The 17385-nt window shown below is 39.3% G+C and overlaps 1 long non-coding RNA gene across 1 annotated transcript; it reads left to right on the top strand.

Moving 5' to 3' along the window:
* Nucleotides 1–16286: 16286 nt before the first annotated feature.
* LOC136225800 (uncharacterized) lies at nucleotides 16287–17115 on the top strand. The gene is made up of 3 exons (XR_010687315.1): nucleotides 16287–16551; nucleotides 16683–16763; nucleotides 16925–17115. It is a non-coding gene; the product is annotated as an uncharacterized lncRNA (long non-coding RNA).
* The last annotated feature ends 270 nt before the right edge of the window (nucleotides 17116–17385 follow it).

The raw sequence follows: 17385 nt of genomic DNA, 5'->3' as shown, positions 1-17385 counted from the left end.
CAGGTGCTGAGCTGGGATCATCTTCTGAAGTCTGATTGACCTTCTCTATAGGGTTAGTTTCATCAAACTCAATATGAACTGACTCTTCTAAAACTTGAGTTCGTTTGTTGAAAATTCTATATGCTTTGTTGTTTATTGAGTAGCCTAAAAAGATGGCTTCATCAGTCTTGAAATCAAACTTGGCAAGATTGTCTTTAGTATTTAAAATAAAACATTTGCAACCAAAAGCACGAAAATAACTTATGTTAGGTTTTCGTCCTTTCCAAAGTTCATCTGGTGTTTTCCTCAGTATAGGTCTGATTAGAGCCCTATTGAGTATATAGCATGTTGTGTTAACAACTTCTCCCCAAAAGTACTTTGGAAGCCTGTTTTCACTCAACACATACCTCTTACAATAGTCAGCGAGTATACAGAGTACCTTCCTCTATATCCTATGCTCGACATTATTCAACCACTGAGTGCTAAAACCGAACAACTTAGTATCTCCTAACAACCTTTAGAATTGATAAATGTTTTGTTCTAAATATACAGAACACTTTGAGTGATCTAAAGTCTTAATATTTTACACAGAATGAGAATGGGTGTAAGATTTCTTTGCTTTGCTTTAGCACAAAACTTCAAGTAGGAATTTGGTCAGCGTTTCGACTTGGTGAAGATCTGCATCAAATGAAGCAAATGAAGGGCCTATTTATAGTGACACTTAAGCCTTCAGTGATTTCAAATTTCGAAATAACGGTTGGAGGGAAACGGCTCTACTGTCTATTTAGTTCATATCCTAGAACAATTGTCTATAGGACACTAAACCTCTAAATAAGTCTAATAAAACGAAATCCCTAAGTTTGTTTAAAGTGATTATAAAGTGTTCATACAAGCATGAAGTGAGACGAAACTTTATAATAAACTAATAAACTTAAAACCACCCTAAGTCAAGTAATATGTTTAGGATTGACATATCACTATTGAGACTTGCATGTAACAATGTCTTTTGTCAAGACAGAGAGCTGATCTCACAATCTTCAGATATACAGATAATCTGGACAGTTGCATGGATCCAATGAAAGGGAGTTCATTAGGATTGGGGACCCGACTTGAGATAACAGGATGGGTAGATTCATCCTTGTCACCTGTTCATCTCATTGGTATTAATAGGTATAAGTAATCCTAAGACTCAAAGGAATGTTAATTGGTATTCTGGATTACGGAATGTGATGCTTTGATCCTGTTGTAACACGGTCCATAACAGAGATGACTCTGGGGTGTGAACGGTGATGGGCGTAGGATCTAGGTAGAATTTTCTAATGACGGCTAAATGCGTATTGCGATGAATGTGCTATGAATATGGATGTGATCTTTTAAATGTTCTAACTCCACTAGACACTACGACTACTTAGGGGCAAGTGTACCCCGTCGTATCAAATAATAATCCGGTTAAGACCATGTATCGAATCCACGGGATTTATAATTACAAGTATTAGACGACTCGGTTTCGTATGTTATTTAAGCAGTGATTACTTTGGGGTAAAGTAAGACGCAACTACACACTATTCCTAACTATTGGCGACACAGATTTATGTAGCTAAAACCCTATGAAGTAGGATGAATAACGATAAGTTATAACCACGATAAATAACGACTGTAAATGTATACGGATAATAATTTACTCTTGTAAAGACGACTAAGTGTAGTAGGACCGACCCGTGAAGCACTTAGACTACGTGATTCCTAGTTAAGGCGTGTCTAATGCGGGGAAATTAGAAACTAGGGCCCGTAAGTTCCGTGGCTTGTCAATTCCTACGGCTTCCGGTTTGTCACTTCCGGTAAGGCAACACCTATATAACTCCCTAAGGATAGCCCGAATGGCGGCGGAAATCGCGTTCTCCTACACAATAACCAATTACGAATATCAAAACAAGTAATAAACATTAACACGTAAAGGGAAATAGAGATTATGAATCGTAAATTATAAATATGGAAAGTGAATAGATGAAATACAACCAAGCCTAGTACATAGGAAGAGTACAAGATAATTAGCAGGCAAAAAGGGAGAATCCGCCTTTGGAACTAGCTAACCGGACTCAAAGCCGTCTCCTAGGTCGTGGAGGTGGAACTCTCGAGCTTGGTGACGAGTGGTGGAACGGAACTTCGATGGAACGCCAGAACAACCGAACAAGCTCTCGAGGGGAAGAGTTTAACTAGAAAATCTGAATCTAAATTACAATAATCAAAAGAGTATAGTTTTGCTCTCTAGTGTGTAATTGGTATCAAATGGAGTTCAAGAGCTTCCTATTTATAAACATCAAGCAAGGGCAATGTTGTAACTTCACAAAGCACAAGTATGGAGCAACATTATTTGGTGCAGAATTCCTATGATACGCCCCGCGTAAGGTGGTCTATGCCCCGCGTAAGTGCCCATTCCATCAGAAATCTCCTACATGTGGACTAATTCCATGTCTTGTTGTCTCAAGCACGCCCTGCGTAGCTGAAATACACCCCGCGTGTTTGAGTCTCTGAAGTTTTATTGCTTGAATTGGAGCTTTTACGCCGTGCGTAGCTGAAGCACGCCCCACGTAAATGAGTCTATGAGCTTTTATCATTGAGGAATTGCCTGGTACGCCTCGCGTGTATGGTGATACGCCTCGCGTACGAAGAGTTGACTCAAGGAGACATTGCAGTCTGACTTTCAGGATTAGGCCAATTATTTCCGACATGTGTCATACGCCCCGCGTAGGGTGGCATACGCCCCGCGTATGCTGAGTCAATTCCACATGGCGTCTGCGGATAAGGCAATTATTGCTGACACCATGTTTCACGTCCCGCGTAAAGGATGATACGCCCCGCGTATTTGAGTAGATTTTTGCTCCTTGCTCGTACCTGAAATACAAATCTTGCGAGCCGAGTTAGCTTGACGTTTTTATTTCCTAAACTAATCAAAAACACAGAAAATTAACTGAAAGTACGGAATTTATTTTTATTTCTTTATTTTATCAAAACGCTTTATTTTTGTAATTAAACTTATTTATTTTATCCAAAACCAACCCGTAAATCACGCTAAAAGATAGGGGTAAATACCCCTATCAAACCTCCTCGGACTTTAAAGTTTTACTTGTCCTCAAGTAAAAGAAATCGAAAGACAAGGGATTGAGAAAATTAAGAAACAAACCGAAGGTTGGTTTTGCCAAGTGCGTGATTTCAAAGTTATGGTTTTATGCAAAGGTTTCGGTAAGTACCTACGCAAACAATTGAGTACAAAACTTGTTTGAAACCTCCATGATCAAGATTAATAGGCAATATTAACGGGGGTTGATTATCTTTTGAGAACCCGATAGTACCTCACCAAGGGATTTCGCTCTTACGCTCAATTTTAGGTGGGTCGGTGTTTTAACACTCTTCTTTGCACTTACTCGAGATCATGTTGAATTTGCATTTTCATCCGGGTTTTTCCTCCTAAAATATGGTTAGGCAACATTAAAAATGAACCCGGAGGGGGGTTGTAATGTGGGTGGCTTCTTTAGTGGTTGGTTTAAAGAAACTCGAGTTCAAAAATACCGTTTTGTGATTGCACCGTGTTTTTGTTTATTTCGGCCTTTGCGAATTTTACAAAATATACTTCAATATTGCTCGGGTGGAGCTTGAGAATGCCTTTTTATTTTTATCGTATCCTTTGTTTTGATAGAGGCACAAAAACAATATTTTGAAGGCTTATGGTGCTCGTTTGTTAAGGCCGTGACTTTTCCCGAGTGATTTGGGTGCAAATTGATTTTGTCGGTATTCGAACAAGAGGAAAAAGGGTTAAATGTTAAAAGGGTATTAACAAAAAAAGTTGGTTAATAGGCTCGAAGGGGTTTCCTAATGTTTAATGAAAACGAGAAAAATAAATTAATAAAAATTAGCCTAAGTGGGTTCGGTTTATCATCTATTGCCTTTTTACCAAAAATAAGTGTACTTAACCCGGTATTGGATGCAAATTCTATGAGTCGAGTGAAGTCAAAGCTCTCGAAAAATTGTGAAAGAATTAGAGTTCTCGTACGAACTCCTTTAGGCTCAAAAATACCTCACAAAGATTCGGGTTTAAATTGTGTACTATCAAGTCTTCGCTAAATTCTCAACTATCCCATTTTTATGGAGATAACATTTGGGTTAAGACTCAATGCCTTAGTTTAGTACTAACCTAAGCTTTGCACAAATTCCCTAATTTCAAAACCAAGACTAAAATTCCTTCATTAGATCATCCCCTTGTGTCGACGTCTTTTATTTTTGATGACAAATAACGGAACTTTAATTAATTTCCGAAGGAGGGATAGCGTGTCGGGAAAAATTAGAAGAGTCAATAAATTAGTTTAATTATTCTGTTGGTTATTTAATTTTTTTGTTTTTGGTAGTGCAAAACAAACGTTAAGTGCGGGGTTGCACGTCCCTCCGCGTTATTTAAAATGACGCCTGTTCCAAGGGCGTCGTAAAAAGAAGTCAAAACAAAAACAAAAATAAAGGTAAGGAAGGAAAAGAAGACCCTTAGTGGTCAGGGGCCCTACGCGAGGCGTGCCCAGGCGGGGCGCCCCGCGTAGGGTGGCGTTTTTATCTCTTTTTGAGTCAGAGACTCAAATACGCGAGGCGCAGGAAGAGGGCGCCTCGCGTGTCTGAGTTTCTGAACTTTTTTAAGTAGGAGAATGCAGGGTACGCGGGGCGTACCATAGGGTACGCCCTGCGTGGTGTTATTTCAAACAACAAAAACAAACACAACGAAAGCACAAAACACAAACGGAACTTAACGATATTAGAATAAAAACATCGTACACTGAAAACATAAAAAATAACACAGGAAATAACAAAAACAACATCAAAAGGAAATACATAAAGAAAACATAAAAAGAAAAACGGAAACTATGGTTGTGGTGGAGGCGGATTGCCATGGATGTTAAAGTAGGAGGCGAAGGAGTTGGTGAGGGCATCGAAGCGAGCATCGAGATGAACCCGATCCTCCCGTTGTTGTGCTTCGATGGAGTCGAAGCGGGTGTTGAGGGTGGCGAATTGGGAGTCATAATGAACCCGGTCCCGGCGTTGGTTATCCTCCAAGATATCCAACCGAGCATAAAGAGTGTTGAAGTCGTGGAGGGGTGGAGGACTGAAATTGAGACCCATGCTTGAATCCGAGTCCCCTTCCGCATTGGAGTGAGCCGCCCTCGAAGTCTCGCCCGGGCCGGAAGTTTGACGCTTTAAGGATTTAAAGGCGTTTTTGTCCAACGGCCGAGGCACAAGGCGTGGGAGGTGCTCAATGGCGTCGGAGCCGAGAGTGGAGAGGGTTAAGATGGTGATGAGGTGGCCGAACCCGAGTTTGGCCCGTTTCCGGATGGGTGTGGCACGGAGGTGGACGGCCACGTGGTAGGCGAGGTCGTATGTGAGCCCGTTGGCACAACAGTAGAGGGCCAACAGTTCATGTTTGTTGACCTTGGTGGACTCGGATTTCCCCGTGAAGTAGAATAAGATGAAGCGGTGAAGGAGCTGGAGAATAGGGTCACGAATACAAGCCGGGTGGAGGTTGGATACGTGATAGTCATCGGACCCGGTAATGGAGGTCCAAAATTCGGGAGCGGAGACACCGTCGGGCCAATGGGCGACGCTAGGCTCCACTTGGTGAGTGAAGTGGTTGCGAAGCCATTGGGTGTCAATGGTGAAGGGACGGTTTTGGAGTCGGAAGTTGAAAAGCGCGGCCCCGGGCACATTATTGGAGGTGAGGGTGGTGAAGAATTCGAGGACCAAGGAGGGGTACATATGGTATTCTGTACGGTAGATGTCGTACCACCCGAGGGCATGGAGACGAGCTTCGAAAGGCGTGCCGAGATCGTGTTGATCGAGCACGCTACGTGGGATGTACGAAAGTTCTTGGACCGTGGCCGCACAAAGTTCTTCGTACCGGGTGGCCTCCTCCTCGGTGAGAAGGTGAAAAGGAGCCCGGTATTGGCGGGTGAGGGGGGTGTGCTTTCCCGCTCGGGTGGTTGTTGTGATTGGTTTTGGGTGCGGCCGGTACGGGCACGAGTGGCTCGTGGGGGACGCTCGGAAGCGGGTCGTTTGCTTCGTGTCATGATGGGAGCAAGGGATAGAAAGAGTAGAAGATGAGTGTTGTTAATAGTTGGGGTAATGAGCGAGGAAGAAAAAGGAGGAAAGGAAGGGTATATATATAGGAGGGAAGTGGGGATCCAAGCAAAACTCGGATCCCCAGGAGGGATACGCACGGCGTGAAGCGGCCACGCCACGCGTATCCCACCTCTTGAGCGTCAATTACGCAATAGGGGCGCGATACGCGGGGTGTACATGGGGGTACGCCACGCGTAGTGCACCTCCTGCCCTTTTGGATGGAAGAAAAAGGCAGGGACGCGGGGCGTACAGGGGAGTACGCCGCGCGTAAAAAACGAACTTGGAACAATCTTTTTCGGTTTTTAGATGTATTTTGAATTTTTTTGAAGTTTTGATTTATGATGTTATTAATGAGGTGTTAATGTTTTTATGGTTTTTATGTTTAATTAATGTTTTGTGTGTTTTAATTTTGAAATTAAGAGGGTAGTTAATGCAAAATTTATTGTGGAAGGAGGTTGAGGATTTGAATTTGAAAAGGTGGAAGTTGATTGGAGAGGAGAAGAGGTGGAGTGGAGAAGTGGGAAAGATTTTTGGGGAAGAGGAATGATGGGAAGTTATGAAGAAAAAGCTGCCACGGGGAGTTGTGATTCACAACTCCCCGAGGATACGCGCGGCGCACCCCAGGGTACGCCCCGCGTGTCCTCTATGTGGCCTTTATTAGGACGAATTAGGGAAGGTACGCGGGGCGCGCCTCTAGGTACGCCCTGCGTAGTGTGTCCTTTATTGAGTGAAATGGGCAGACACACAACTACGCGGGGCGCAAGGGGTTGTACGTCCCGCGTATCTTAAAATTTTTGGATTAATGTGAGATTTGTTTTTCCTTTAATTTTATGAAAATAAAAGAAAATAGGATAAAATAAAATAAAATAAAAATAAAGAGCAGGAAAGATGAGAAGTAGAGCAAAATATGGAAATGAAAATAAAATAACAACAATTCAAGGGAAAAAATAAATAAAAGAGAAAAGAGATAAAAATAAGTTTATAATACATATAGACAAGTGGTTCGAGAAATTCAAACCGATGCTACGTTTTGAGTCGAAGTAGCTCGACTTTCTTATATGGCGGCTCATTGCAAGACGTCCGCGTTGGGGCTTGACGGGTCCGAACTTCCATTATGTAGGAGCGCTATCACCTGTCCGGACTCCCGATTTTTACCTCGCGGGTTCTGCTCAGTGTTCGCCGGGAGGGTTCCTAGAGGCCTTTCCTGCTGTTGACGGTTCAGGTGGGCTACTTGGCGGCTAAGATCACTGCAAAACACTTCGATATCGGAAAGACGGGTTAAAATATCTTTCAACAAAGACGTGACCGATTGGCCGTGTACATTGTCGGGGGGTGGAGCATTCCGATTACCGAGCATGGCTTGCGCTTGCCCTAACCCGTTTTCCCGATGTTCTTGCTCAAAGCCGGATGGGGGCCTCAACACATTATTATTATTGCCATATGATAAGTTCGGGTGTTGGTACCGAGGCCTCCATCCGCCGTTATTATTATTGTGGTGGTTATAGGAGTTTGGATTAGGATTATACCTTGGATTGCCTCCTACATAACTTACACTCTCGATGTCACCGGCGAAAGGGCTACCGGCTTGGCAATTGAGTCCGTCGTGGTCTCCACCACAGTGGTTGCATATTAGGACCTGTGCACTTTTGTTGAGGCTCAGCTGGGCAATTAATGAGTCAAGTTTCTTATTCATCTCAGCTATGGAGCTCTTCGAAGCCTCTTTCTCCACAGCGAATGTTTGGTGTCGCGACGGTCCGGCAAGCCGATCTTCTTGCCACTGTACACTCTTTCTCGCGAGCTCGTGAATGAGCTCGTATGCCTCACTTGCTGACTTCCGAAATAGATCCCCACCTGCAGCGGAATCAACAGTTGCACGATTAGTGGGGGTTAAACTATGGTAAAAGGTGCTTGCCAAGTCGTGCTTTGGGATGTCATGGTGGGGGCAGTTTCGGAGCAACTTTCGGAACCTAGCCCAAGCTGCATGAAGGGCCTCGCATTCCAGTTGCCTAAAAGACGTGATATCAGTCCGCAACTTAACCGTTTTAGATGGCGGAAAATAGTAGGTAAGGAACTCCTTTTCGAGCTCCTCCCATGACGTGATCGACCCCGCTTCCAATGAGTGTAGCCACTTCAATGCCTGCCCTGTCAATGAAAAAGGAAACAATTTTAGTCTCACAGCCTCAGCAGGAACACCATTTTGCCGAGAGGTATCAGCACACATAAGAAATTTATCCAAATGTTCGTTGGGGTTCTCATGGAGTTCCCCTCCGAATTGACCACATTATTGTATTAGTTGGATCATGCCGGTCTTGATCTTGTATGTGTTGGCTGGGATTGTGGGAGCGACAATGCCGTTACGATTTTGGGGATGATGCGGAGCAAGGATCTCCATCATCGAACGCGTATCATTGCCCCCCGCGGATGTTGTTCACGTGCGGCCTTTGGTTTCCATTGGGTTGGTTGACCTCGGCGTTGGGGTTTGCCATTCTTTCTCTACGTAACCTACAAAGAGTACGTTCAATTTCGAGATCAATAGGTACGAGAGAATCACTTTTAGATCGGGTGTGCATAAAGTAAAACAAGTATAAAAGAATTATCAACAAGAAAGAATAATGTTAGTGAAAATATATATAAACAATTTATACAAAAAGAATGCTTAAACTAACAATGAAATGTTTTTGTCTAATATTGTAGGAGATTATAAATCCCCGGCAACGGCGCCAAAAACTTGATGGGCGTAGGATCTAGGTAGAATTTTCTAATGACGACTAAATGTGTATTGCGGTGAATGTGCTATGAATATGGATGTGATCTTTTAAATGTTCTAACTCCACTAGACACTACGACTACTTAGGGGCAAGTGTACCCCGTCGTATCAAGTAATAATCCGGTTAAGACCGGGTATCGAATCCACGGGATTTATAATTACAAGTATTAGACGACTCGGTTTCGTATGTTATTTAAGCGGTGATTACTTTGGGGTAAAGTAAGACGCAACTACACACTATTCCTAACTATTGGCGACACAGATTTATGTAGCTAAAACCCTATGAAGTAGGATGAATAACGATAAGTTATAACCACGATAAATAACGACTCTAAATGTATACGGATAATAATTTACTCTTGTAAAGACGACTAAGTGTAGTAGGACCGACCCGTGAAGCACTTAGACTACGTGATTCCTAGTCAAGGCGTGTCTAATGCGGGGGAATTAGAAACTAGGGCCCGTAAGTTCCGTGGCTTGTCAATTCCTACGGTTTCCGGTTTGTCACTTCCGGTAAGGCAACACCTATATAACTCCCTAAGGATAGCCCGAATGGCGATGGAAATCGCGTTCTCCTACACAATAATCAATTACGAATATCAAAACAAGTAATAAACATTAACACGTAAAGGGAAATAGAGATTATGAATCATAAATTATAAATATGGAAAGTGAATAGATGAAATACAACCAAGCCTAGTACATAGGAAGAGTACAAGCTAATTAGCAGGCAAAAAGGGAGAATCCACCCTTGGAACTAGCTAACCAGACTCAAAGCCGTCTCCTAGGTCGTGGAGGTGGAACTCTCGAGCTTGGTGACGAGTGGTGGAACGGAACTTCGATGGAACACCGGAACAACCGAACAAGCTCTCGAGGGGGAGAGTTTAACTACAAAATCTGAATCTAAATTACAATAATCAAAAGAGTATAGTTTTTCTCTCTAGTGTGTAATTGGTATCAAATGGAGTTCAAGAGCTTCCTATTTATAAACATCAAGCAAGGGCAATGTTGTAACTTCAGAAAGCACAAGTATGGAGCAACATTATTTGGTGCAGAAATCCCATGATACGCCCCGCGTAAGGTGGTCTACGCCCCGCGTAAGTGCCCATTCCGTCAGAAATCTCCTGCATGTGGACCAATTCCATGTCTTGTTGTCTCAAGCACGCCCTGCGTAGCTGAAATACGCCCCGCGTGTTTGAGTCTCTGAAGTTTTATTGCTTGAATTGGAGCTTTTACGTCGTGCGTAGCTGAAGCACGCCCCGCGTAAATGAGTCTCTGAGCTTTTATCATTGAGGAATTGCCTGGTACGCCTCGCGTACGAAGAGTTGACTCAAGGAAATAGTGTAGTCTGACTTTCAGGATTAGGCCAATTATTTCCGACATGTGTCATACGCCCCGCGTAGGGTGGCATACGCCCCGCGTATGCTGAGTTAATTCCACATGGCGTCTGCGGATAAGGCAATTATTGCTGACACCATATTTCACGTCCCGCGTAAAGGATGATACGCCCCGCGTATTTGAGTAGATTTTTGCTCCTTGCTCGTACCTGAAATACAAATCTTGCGAGCCGAGTTAGCTTGACGTTTTTATTTCCTAAACTAATCAAAAACACGAAAAATTAACTGAAAGTACGAAATTTATTTTTATTTCTTTATTTTATCAAAACGCTTTATTTTTGTAATTAAACTTATTTATTTTATCCAAAATCAACTCGTAAATCACGCTAAAAGATAGGGGTAAAATACCCCTATCAAACGGCAGACGTTGGGTGTCACAGGAAGTAATTGCAGGATAGTTATACATTGGATTGAGCATTTGTCACTCCCGATAAATGGGAGATACGTCCAAGGATCGCTTGTGGAAGACTTGACTCTAAATCTTTGCAAGGTGATAACTTAAAACTTGAAATACAAATTTCACTTAACCTATGTAATTGGAGTTGACTCGGCCTGTACAAGTAAAACGAACGTCTCGCTATATGTGACTTGACATTATCCATAGTCATAAGATTCAGTTCAAGGATGTAATTGATAAAGGATCGAATTATACTGTAACTAATACGGAAAGGTCAACGACAGAATCAACCTGTCTTCTTATAGCTCTGGGGGAATGTTTCGGATTTGCTAATCACATTTCGCGCACTCATTCCGTTATGCAAAGATTAAATATAATTCTGAGAAAATTAATTTAATAGTTGCATACGACTAGAAGCAATAAGAACCTAATAGGTCACACATAAGACTTGGAGCCCAAAAGAGAAACAGATGTTAATTAATTGATGGAAGCCCAACTGAGTCCACTAAGGCCCAGTAAATGAGGGGGGGCAATTTTATCTAGTAAAATACATAAATAATTAATTTGATTTTTAAACAATTCTAATTAGATTATAATTGTGAATTAAATTAATTAAAGGATAAACAAGTTAGGAAGTTTAATGAAATTAAATTGCTCCTATTATTATCCTATAAGGTTATTATTATTATCTTTATATTTAAGATATAATTGTAAATAATAAATAAGAATTATATTCCGAATTAAATTCTTATTCAGTAACCTAATTCTATCTAACTAGGGTTTAGATACAAGAGAGTATTTATAACCCCCCTATTGGTAAATTTCGACCAACACAGACAATCCTGGGAGAGAGAATTTCGACACCCCTTGTTGAGGAGAAATAATCCACCGCTTCCTGCCGATTCAATTGATTTCATCTTTTTCTCTTTTTCCTTGATCTTGTGTTGATTAATTAGAGACAATCTACTTTGGTTGTTTTACACGGTTGAGTTCTAACTTGATTTTGAATTGTGTTTTGTTTTGTGCTCGGGAACTCAGAGTAAGAGTTGTGGGCACTACGATTGCAACGGTAGATAGAACTCCAAAAGGTATTTCCTTCTATCCCTCTTTATATGAAATAACGATTAACGGATCTTGGGTTAATGGAAATAGGTTAAAATTTATATATTTCCGCTGCCAAACGTTAGCCTATTTTCCATCAGTGGTATCAGAGCCTGCGTTAAATCCGTTATTTCATATATGAAAATTTAGAAGTTTTTCAATCAGATTGAATGAATATTTATAGTTAGGTTAATTAACGAAACTGATTTTGATTAATTAATTCTAAAGATAAATAAGTTTTAATTAATTGTTAATTAAAATAGATTCTGCATATATTCCTGATTATTTTGGTTGATAATCATTATAACAAAATCTATTAGTTTTATAGTTAAATTGATAAAAAAAATAGTTTTATTATTCTAAAGATAAAACGGGAAAAAAAATCTTTAATAAGTTTTTTCCTTATTTTCTAAAAATCGTTTTAAAATCGTTTTAAAACACACACACACACACACACATATATATATATATATATATATATATATATATATATATTTAAAAAAATGATGAACAGCAGTTCGGGTCGCACCGCGCGACCCGAACAGTCGTGAGGCAGCAACCGGGTTGCGTCTGGCCACCGCTGCCGCAAGGCAGCGACGGGCCAGACGCTGACTGCTGCTAAACGGCAGCAGCCATAGCTTCGGGCCCGTCACGGGCCCGGCCCGATGGGTATTTGTTTTAAAAAATTGTTTTTTAAAATAAAATTAAGTTTTAAATATATTTATATATATATGGTTCGGAAATTAATAGTTTTCTGTTTTGATTATCGAATGAAAAATTTATTTAAAAGTTTGTTTTACCTATTTGTAAATCAAAAGTATTAAATGAATTAAAATCAAAATAATTGGGATATGCATGAATATTGTTTTGTATAGTTGTATTAATCTAAAAGGTTAATATATAAGATACGAAACTAATAGAATTAAAATTGGATGAAAGTTAATTTGATGTGTTAATGTGATTAACCTAAATATTACATAAGTATATTATGTAATCAACCAATTAAATTTATTTAATTGAGTCTATGTATGTTTAGAGTTATGGACATATTTGGACCCTCTATTTAGTCTTTTGGTATTTTTGAAATAGGGCCTGCGAGTCCTGCCTATCTACTATCTATTGTAATTTCTCCTCTCATCTAATTCCCTTCAAAATTAATTGAAGTTTTCTTTAGTAGTATAGAAATTAATATGTAATTTCAAGGCGCCATGGAGAAGACGGAGGACCTAAAGAGAAATATGTAATAGTTAGTATTTCCCTAGGTTTGGCCTTTTATTCCGTCTCTGGCTCGACGGAATAATATAGATAATATGTCCATAACACCAATGTATGTGTTTGATGTGTGCTAAAGTAAATCAAGACTAAGTTAGATTATGAGACTTAAAATAAAATCTCTCACTAATTAAAAGTTAAGTAAATAAGCAAGTTATTAAAATCGGGTGCCCCTCCCTAATATTATAATTCAGCCGGCAGTACTGGGGGCCTTTGGGTTGTTGAGAAAACTCAAGCTCGGGCTCTTATGGTAACACCTGAATTATTGAAAATTGTCTTTTCATGAATATGGGGTAATACTTAAATTAGATTATGATAATTGGATGAGCAAACTCATGTTATCATAAACTAATGGGCAATATGGTTGGGATTAATATGAATAGCATATTAGTTACTAGGGTAAATTCCAAAAACAACCCATGTGGTTTAGTGTTGTTCAAAAAAAACCCTTGTGGTTTGTTTTTACCAAAAAAAAGGACTGTGTTATACGTCGTTACCCGAAAAACAGAAAATGACTTAACACTGTTAGTTTTGATGACGTGGCAAAGGGTAAAGTTGTCCAAATTAAAATAAAATAATAAAAATAATAAAAAACAAAAAAAATTAAAATGAAGAAAAAAAACCCCTTCTTCTTCCTGGGCTTCTTCTTCTCTCTTCGTATTCTTCTCTCTTCCTCAGCTTCTTCTTCTTCTACTCATCCGGACCTCCATCACTGCTACATGAACCACCACCTGAGGGCACTGGAACAATACAATCTCTTTCGATTTCATCATCTTCTTCGTCTTACGTCTCCAAATCCTCTTTCGATTCCAACATTAATTTCTCCACGGTCTCCAATGGTCTCTAGATACATTGAGCATTGATTTGATACATTTTGTGCAGGAACAAGCTAGGAGAGCGTTAGACAGTGCGCTCGGAGGAAAGAAAGATGAATTTGAGAAATGGAATAAGGAAATTAAGAAAAGAGAAGAAGCAGGTGAAGTGCTGCTGGAATAAGGAAATTAAGGAAATTAATGTTACTTTGCATTCCAGTATCTTGTTGTTGCAAAAGGTAAAGTGCTACTTGCAATCGTTATCAATCCTTGGCTCTAAATAAATTAATTATCCACTAAGCCAACTGATGAACTGAGGTGGCCGCCATTCTTTTTGGTTTTGGATCGATAAGTTGCAGCGAAGAAATCTGGAAATTTCCAGATTTTTGGTTCTGGAAATTTCTAGAAATCTGTCAGATTCCCAAAAAAATCAATGGAAATCCGATCAAAACCGTAGTAGTTCTAGTAATGGAGAATCGCTCCTTCAACCACATGCTCGGTTGGATGAAGAAATTGAATCCAGAAATCAATGGCGTCGATGGAACGGAATGGAATCCGTTGAACACGAGCGATCCGAATTCGGAGAAATTGTATTTCAAAGATGAATCGATTTATCAAATTTGATGTTAATTATTTATATAACTTTAGAAGAAGAAGAAGAAGAAGAAGAATAAAAAATTAAATGAAAAATAAAAAATTTCCAACTCTACCCCTTGCCACGTCAGCATTTTTAACGGTGTTAAGTCATTTTCCGTTTTTCGGGTAACGGTGAAACCACGGTCCTTTTTTTTGGTAAAAACAAACCACAAGGGTTTTTTTGGAACAACATCAAACCACAGGGTTTTTTTTTGGAATTTACCCTAGTTACTAATGTGGTTAGTAACCCAATAACCTAGGAATCACATCAAATATGTGATTGATTACATGAATCTACCCAACAAATGAGACTAGCTTGTTGAGCAAACTCAAGGTGAAATCTCAGGAGTTAGGATCCTAGCTCACTAAAGGATTTGTGAAATTCTTCGAATTAATATGGAGGGCTATTAATTTGGCAAAATAGTGGGAGCAATCTAAAATGAACTAAAAGACCTATAATTTTAGATTGATGTATTTTAAAGCAAATGAATAACGTACGTTTACTCTTTCTCACTCTCAGGTTTAAATTAAAACACTCCTAAAATCATGACTAAAACCAATCTGCAAAATATACTTACCGATAACAAGTTGAACGGTTCAAACTTCACCGACTGGTTTCGTAACCTCAAAATCGTTTTGAAGTTCGATAAGATAGGGTATGTACTTGATACATCGATACCCCCTATCCCAGCTGATGATGCTCCCATCGAAGAAATTGATGCTTACCAGAAGCACAAGGCTGATGACGATCATGCGGGATGCATCATACTTGCATCGATGACACCGGAATTACAAAGGCAACATGAGGAAATGGATGCATATTCCATCATAATGCACCTAAAGGAATTGTTTGGGAAACAGACCAGGTGCGAACGCTACGAGATATCAAAATTGCTATATCGTTGTAGGATGCAAGAGGGCACATCTGTGATGACACATTGTGTCAAGATGATTGGCTATATTACCAAGCTTTCTAGTATTGGATTCGCGATGGATAACGAACTAAGCATAGACTTAATTCTTCAATCCCTCCCAGAGAGTTATTCACAGTTCATCATGAACTACCAGATGAATGACTTGCAAACATTTCTTGAAGAGCTTGCAAATATGCTCAAGTCAGTTGAGCCCAATATGAAGAAAGACAAGGCAATACCGGCTCTTGTCATAGAGGGATCAAAGAAGAGGAAGAGGAATTTTCCCAATCCTAAACATCCCAAGAGAGGCAAGAGGGCCATGCCCACTAGAGCTAAGGGAAAGGAAGTGAAGAAGCCCAAAGGAGAATGCCACTTCTGTGGTAAAGACGGGCATTGGAGAAGGAACTGTAAGCAGTACCTAGCCTCCCTCAAGAAGGGAAAAGACGGTGCTTCAACATTTGATATGTTTTATATTGAAATAAATACAATTTCACAGTCTGGATCTTAGGTACTTGATACCGGATGAGGATTTCATATTTGTACAAATATGCAGGAACTAAATCGGACTAAGGAATTAAAGAAAGGAAGCATAAACTTGCGAGTAGGAAATGGAGCAAGAGTTGCCGCCCTCGCTGTTGGAGATTATGCTTTAAGTTTGCCCTCTGGACTTGTAATAGAATTTACACTATATACTAAAGCTGTAGACAAACTGGTGATATGTAATTTTCTTGAATTTTTAGAATTATCAATAATGATGTGTCAATTCCTTGAATTTTAAATTTTTTTGGTATAATTAATCTCAAACATAATCCCTTCCACTACTCTCTGCTCTCTAAAACTCGGTCCCTCAACTTCATTCTTCCTCAACTGCTTCGAATTTATTTTTCCTTTTTTTTTTTTTTTTTGGGAAACTGATTCAGTTTCATCTTTTCTCACCCTATATTCTATTTTGTTATTGTTTCCTCCTTCATTTTCTGTTCTTTCAAATATCTTATCCACTAGGTTTTGATTTATATAATTTTTCAATTTAAATTTCCTCCCTCACAACCTATCTTAGTACAAACCTTTTCAGCTTCGGACGGGTTTTCTTCTACATTTGTTTTTGGAGTTATTCCCATGGTTAAAGGTATATATTTGACCCTACATGTTCAATTTTCTATAATTTACTTGATTTACTCTCATTTTCTTCCAATTTCAGTTCCATTCAATTCTAAGGTTGAAGATGTTTACTTTGTTGTATTTTTATTTTATTTCCAGGTAAACAATACAAGAATAGATGGTAGGGGTTTTTGGGGCTCGGAAATGAGACAAACAGAAGGGGTTTTCTTTGGTTAAAGAGTGAGTATTTTATTTTGTCAAATTGAACTTCATATTTACATTAACATGTATATTCAAGGGTTACAGTGTTATTTTACAATCTCAGCATATTTACTCATTTTTTTTTTGCACGAATGGTTAGTTACTTTTTGATCCTCACTTCTCTCTTTTACCACTTTTAGGTTTTCCTTCGGGCCTCTCTCATGTCATTGGATTTCTTGGGCTTTATATGGTGGGGATATGCAATTAGTTGATGTATGTTGCTCTAGAAAATATGTTTGTTTCATTTTCCTCTAATGTTGTAGATATATTATGTAATTTTAGGAAATTTACTCTTGCTGGGTAGTAAAAGCAATTGTTTAATAAATTTTAAGTATTGTAAATTTTGTATTCAATTATTTATAAATTCTAGAGCTAAAAAGATTGATTATATTTACAATCCGTAAGTATTGTAAATTTTGTATTCAATTATTTATAAATTCTAAACATTAATAATATTGATTGATTATTAGTAGATTTTATTTTCTAAAATATTGTTTAGAAAACATATCAAATGTGCGTGACAGTTTCAAGAGTTATAACTTATTTAGATTTGGGTTTGGTGAATCATAATCTTGGAACCCCAAATTATGTTATGGACACT

The sequence above is a fragment of the Euphorbia lathyris genome, chromosome 4 (genome assembly GCF_963576675.1).
Source record: "Euphorbia lathyris chromosome 4, ddEupLath1.1, whole genome shotgun sequence".
Lineage (NCBI taxonomy): Eukaryota > Viridiplantae > Streptophyta > Magnoliopsida > Malpighiales > Euphorbiaceae > Euphorbia > Euphorbia lathyris.
Note: the sequence above shows the minus strand (reverse complement) of the source record. Positions and strands in the feature narration are given on the sequence as shown.